The sequence below is a fragment of the Galeopterus variegatus genome, unplaced genomic scaffold, assembly GCF_000696425.1.
Source record: "Galeopterus variegatus unplaced genomic scaffold, G_variegatus-3.0.2 Scaffold9455, whole genome shotgun sequence".
NCBI classification, from domain to species: Eukaryota; Metazoa; Chordata; class Mammalia; order Dermoptera; family Cynocephalidae; genus Galeopterus; species Galeopterus variegatus.
The window spans coordinates 26293-32058 of NW_007735566.1; the positions used below are offsets into that span (position 1 = coordinate 26293).

Below are 5766 nucleotides of genomic sequence, written 5' to 3' on the forward strand. Positions count from 1 at the left end.
TAGATGAAAACAAGGAGTAAATCTTTGTGAACTTGGGTTACACCAAAAAGAAAACAACAAAAGAAAAAAGAAAAGATAAGCTTGACTACACAAAAATAAAAACTGTTGTGCTTCAAAGAACATCATCAACAATTGAAAAGATAACTCACAGTATAGAAGAAAATATTTACAAGTCGTATATAGGGTACTTGAAAAATTTGTGGAAAAATGGAATTAAATGAACTTTTTGATTATAAGGGCCTAAAAAGAAACAAAAAACCAAAGAGAGGCCCTGAGTATATTTCCCTCTGAGAGATTGTTGCAATTTTCTTTGCAGCCATACACATTTAAAAAATATTTCATAAATATTAGGAAGTTATGCACAGTATCTCTGTGGGAATAAACATTTTTTGTCTATGACTATTACTCAAATTTGTCAATTCTGTTATCCAAACCCTGTATAAACTTTTTTTTTAACATCACAAAATAACATGGGAATTACTAAGATGAGGGATTATGTATATAGTAAAAAATTTTCATCATCCCTCTAAAATTTTTGTGTACAAAAAAGGGTTTTATTATAAGCAAATGTATACATTTGTAGTAATTTATCTCTGAAAATAATTTTCTAAATATGTCTTTAAAAAACGAACCTCAGCTTTGGATGAACAGTCTCACTATAACTTTTTCTGTCAATGATAACACACATTTCAGATTAATGAACAGTGTTTCTTCTCAGTGCAAACAGTGTAATACTGAGTAAATGAGTGTTGCCCTAAGTTTTTCTTGCATAACAATTCTAGAGTTTCTTGCCACTGTGAGTGTTCAGGTGTAAGTGATAACCTATGGCTGCAGGCTTTACCACACTCATTACTCTGTTAGGATTTCATTTCTGAAATGAGTTCTCTGATGTCTAATTAAAGATGTACTACGACAAAAAACATCTCCACATTTATTACACTGATATGGTTTCTTTCCCTTATGTGTTTGCTTATGTTTAGTAAGGGCTGAGCTTAAGCTGAAAGGTTTCCCACATTCATTACATTAGTAGGGTTTCTCTCCTGTATGAGTCCTCTGGTGTCACATTAGTGATGCTCTATAACAAAATAGTTTCTGACATTCATTACATCGATAGGGTTTCTCACCACTATGAATTTTTAAGTGTTCAGTAAGATGTGTACTTCGGCTGAAGGTTTTTCCACATTCTTTACAAACATAGGGTTTCTCCCCAGTATGAATTCTCTGGTGTTCAGTAAGGTGTGCGCTCCGATTGAAGGCATTTCCACATTCATTACACTCATAGGGTTTCTCTCCAGTATGAATTTTCTGATGTTGAGTAGAGGCTGGGGTATGGCTGATGCTTTCCCACATTCATTACATTCATAAGGTTTCTCTTCTGTGTGTTCTCTGATGCCGGACTAGTGATGTGCTGTGGCAAAAAACTTTCCGACATTCTTTACACTGGTAGGATTTCTCTCCAGAATGAATTCCCTGATGTTCAATAAGATGTGTGCTGCGACTGAAGGTTTTCCCACATTCAATACATTCATATGGTTTCTTTCCAGTATGAATTCTATGATGTTGAGCAAGGGCAGAAATATGCCTGAAGGCTTTTCCACATTCATTACAAGGATAGGGTTTTTCTCCAGTATGAATACTCTCATGATTTCTAAGGGATGACCTATGACTAAAGGCTTTTTCACATTCATTACACTTATAAGGTTTTTCACCAGTATGGATTCTCTGATGTTGAATGAGATTAGCACTCTGAGTAAAAGCTTTACCACATTCACTACATTCATAAGGTTTCTCTCCAGTATGTACTCTTTGATGTTGAATAAGATAAGTTTTCCGGCTGAAGGATTTACCACATATTTTACATTTGTAAGGTTTTTCTCCAATATGTGTTTTCTGATGCTGGGTAAGGGATGCAATACATGCGTAGCCTTTCCCACATTCGGTACACTGATAAGATTTCTCTTTCATAGAAAGTTTCTCAGGTTCCATCACAAGTAAACTATGGCTTTACATTTAAGTTGTTTCCAGAATAAGTAAGGTTTGAGATACAAATGTATCCTTTCTTTTATGTCATTATTTTTCATTCATGAGTTGCCTTTAAAAAAATTAATTGAAGCAGAATTATGGTGTAAGTTTCTACCATGTATGTCATAATTATGAAGACTTCTTCTTACAGAAACTCTCAGTTGGTCGAAAAGGTTTGAGCTCAGATTAAATATTTTCCCTGAATTGTTATATTCACGATCTTCCTCTTGAATTGCTTTTCCTTGTAATCTGGTTATACTGGTGTTTCTCAAACTAGTCATCAAATTCCAATTTGTCTAATATGAAATATTAGGAATCATCACTTAAAAAATTTCTAAAATCATGCCATGACATTATTTGTTTTTCAGAAATCCTCTGCTTTGGAGTTGATGTAAATAGAAGATACTAACTTTTACCTCTGAAATACAAAAGGGGAAAATAAGACTCATTCATCAGTTATAGAGAAAAATATAATAAAAATAAAACAATCTAATGATTAAACATAACATTGTATAATACAGGTCCTGATTAATACGGAAGTTTAAAGAAGGCAAGAATCGCTATAGGTAAGACTGGAGAAACACTGTTTCTCTACTCACACAATATTTCTGACAAACCATATTAAAAAACCAGTTTTCTTCTCTATACTCACACTCAACACAGGATATCATGGTGTCCAAATGTGTGGCTGTCCTCCCCCAAAGTCTCCAGCTCTGGGGAAAATTGAATATCCTACAATTTAATCCAATTCTTACACTATCTACCTGGAGTTAACATCAGATCCCACAAGTTAAAGGGCTCAGTCCCACGAGACTGCATCCACTTCAGATCCTAATCACAAGGCTGAGCCTCTCATACTTCTCACTGATCAGCTGTAAACTGAGGATTCCTAAGACCTCCTCCTCAGATTGGATAATTTGCTCAAATGGCTCACATAACTCAGGGAAACACTTTACTTACATTTACTAGTCTATTATAAAAGATATAATTCAGAAACAGCTAGGGCCAGCCCGGTGGCGCACTGTAGCAGTGCGCCGCTTGGGAGCGCGGTGGCGTTCCCGCCGATGGTTCGGATCCCACATACAGACTGGTTCCCGCTCACTGGCTGAGCGAGGTGTGGGAGCAACACTGAGGGTTGTGATCCCATTGCCGGTCCCGGTCCGGTATGGGCGCGACAGTGAGGGTTGCGATCCGTTGCCGGACACGAAAAAAGACAAAAAGGAAAAAAAAAAAAAAGAAACAGCTAGATGGAGGAGATGCATGGAGTAAGGTGGGTAGAGGTGGAGGGGCATGGAGCTTCAATGCTCTCTCCAGGAATGCTACCCTCCCAGTACCTCCATGTTTTCACCAAGCTGAAAGCTCCTTCAATCTCATTTAAAACATTTTTATAGAGCTTAATCTCCATCCCCTTGCTCTCCTTCCCAGAGGTTGGTGGGTGGGGCACAAAATTCTAGTCCTCTAATTGCTTGGTCTTTCTGGTGACCGGACCCATTCCTAAGACTATCTAGGGGCCCCACCCTATTTTACCTCATTACCATAAACTCAGGTGTGACCAAAAGTGGTGCATGATGAATAATAAAAGACATTCCTATCATTCATGAAATTCCAAGAGATTCAGGAGCTCTATGTCAAGAATCAGGGACAAAGACCAAATATAGGAGGGGTTTTCAGACAGTTTGTGGAAAGGTTCATATTATCTTTTAATTCTATTTTTCAATGTACTTTTTGAAGTACCCTCTTATTCTATCTCAATAAAAGAAATAATAGCATGGAGACGAAGTGCATGGTAAAATCAAAGATAAAGATACAATAAAATAAATGATCTGACTAAAAGACATGAGACTAATACAAATGTATGTGTTTGTAAAAAGCAAAAAAAGTGAAATGGGATCAGATAATAAAGAGCTCTAACAATTAAGCAAACGAATTCAATGTCATATAGCAGAAGATAGTAAAACTGAAGTTTTCTGTCATGGTAGTAACATGATAAATATGTTTTGGATGAAAATGCTTGTTAAGTCTATCAAAAAGGGTTAATTAGAGAATAAAGGTCAAATTCAGGAAGGAAGTATCATAAAATGATATGGGCCTGGATTGAAATAATACTAGTAAGAATTCAAGATAGGTGTAAGCCTAAGACATAAAAAGAAACAAAAAACCTACTAACCCAGGTTATAGGGAATGTTTACAAAGCAAGATTCATAGAGATACAATGGTTAGCAACCAAGGATAGTGGTATTAATGATACAAATATTGAATAATGAAAGAGAGGCAACGCAGGTAAAGTCTGTGATTTTGCCTTTCACAATATTGTGATTAAAGAGATTTAAAGTAAAGTGAAACATTCAAGAGAGGACAGAATGGTTACCAGAGGTTGGGAGAGGACAGGGGGAGAAGTTGTAGATAAATGGGTACAAAGCTATGCCATCTACCTTAAGTGAATCAATGGACAGTACATGCACGTATTGAAACAACACAGTGTAACCCACAAACATCTACAAATACATGTTTAATAAATAGTGAAGTGGGACATTAAAGTGATGACAGACTATATAGGCAGAGGAATCTATGGGAATAGAACACAAATTATATACTTGGGCTGAAAAAAATCATATCAGGGAGTAATGACATGGAGACTTTCTTAATTTATTTGTTTTTTACCTGAAACATATTGATTGTACATATTTATGGGGTACAGTTATATTTTAATACATGTATACAATGAATAAGGATCAAATCAGGGTAGTTAGCAAATCCATCATCATAAAAATTTATCATTGCTTTCCAACTTGAGTTCCTCTTTTCTAGCCATTTGAGAACATAAAATAAATTATTGTCAGTAACAGATGCCTAGCACTACTGTCCACCCTAGAAGTTATTTTTCCTATCTAGCTGTAGTTTTTGTCCATTAACCAACTTCTTACCAGCCACCACTCTCCCAACATTCCCAGTCTCCAGTAACCACAGTTCTATTTCTAAAAGTTCAAAAAAAATTTTTTTTCAGCTCCCACATGTAAGTGAGAACTTGTGGTATTTATCTTTCTGTATCTGACTTATTTCACTTAACATAATATTGGAAGGACTATTTGAGGATATCAGAATGGATGGATTCTTTGACATAAAAAAAATAAATAAGTAGAAAATAAACCTTAAAGGCACATGTACATGTGTTAGGGAGGAAGTGAAGCTAATGAAAAAGAATTTGAAAAGAGATTAGAACAGAAAATAATGTGATCAGGTCACATACGCAAAGACAAATACCAACTGCAGGAGAAAGACTGAACACAGAAAGGACTAAGAACAGGTTGTCATTGAGAAAGAATTCAGGAGTCTCTTAAAAATAATTTTAGTACACGAATAGAAGATTAAGAATCTAATTCAAAGATTAAATGAGAATAGAAATTGAGGTTGTTAGCTACAAATTTGAAAAAGTTGGTAATGAAATGAAAGAATAAACATTGAATTACTGTTAGGCAACATGTCCTTTTAAAAGAAAGAAAAAATTTTGAATGTCTGATAGTAGAAGTAAAGGAGTTGATGAACAGGGAGAGACGAAATCATGAAATAATCATTAAATCAAGTTCCTAAAACAAGTGAAAAAGAATGAAATCTATGGTACAGAATGGAGAGATTGACTAACAATATAAGAGGGCCATCTCTTCCCCTGAGATCAGAGATATGTGAGAAGATGGATAAAGGTATGTAGAAATGAAGTTGACGTTGCTCCCATTAGATGAACCGGTT

The 5766-nt window shown here is 35.4% G+C and overlaps 1 pseudogene; it reads right to left on the reverse strand.

Annotated features, from left to right (window-relative positions):
- Positions 1-532: 532 nt before the first annotated feature.
- LOC103609309 lies at positions 533-2435 on the reverse strand (annotated as a pseudogene).
- Positions 2436-5766: the final 3331 nt, after the last annotated feature.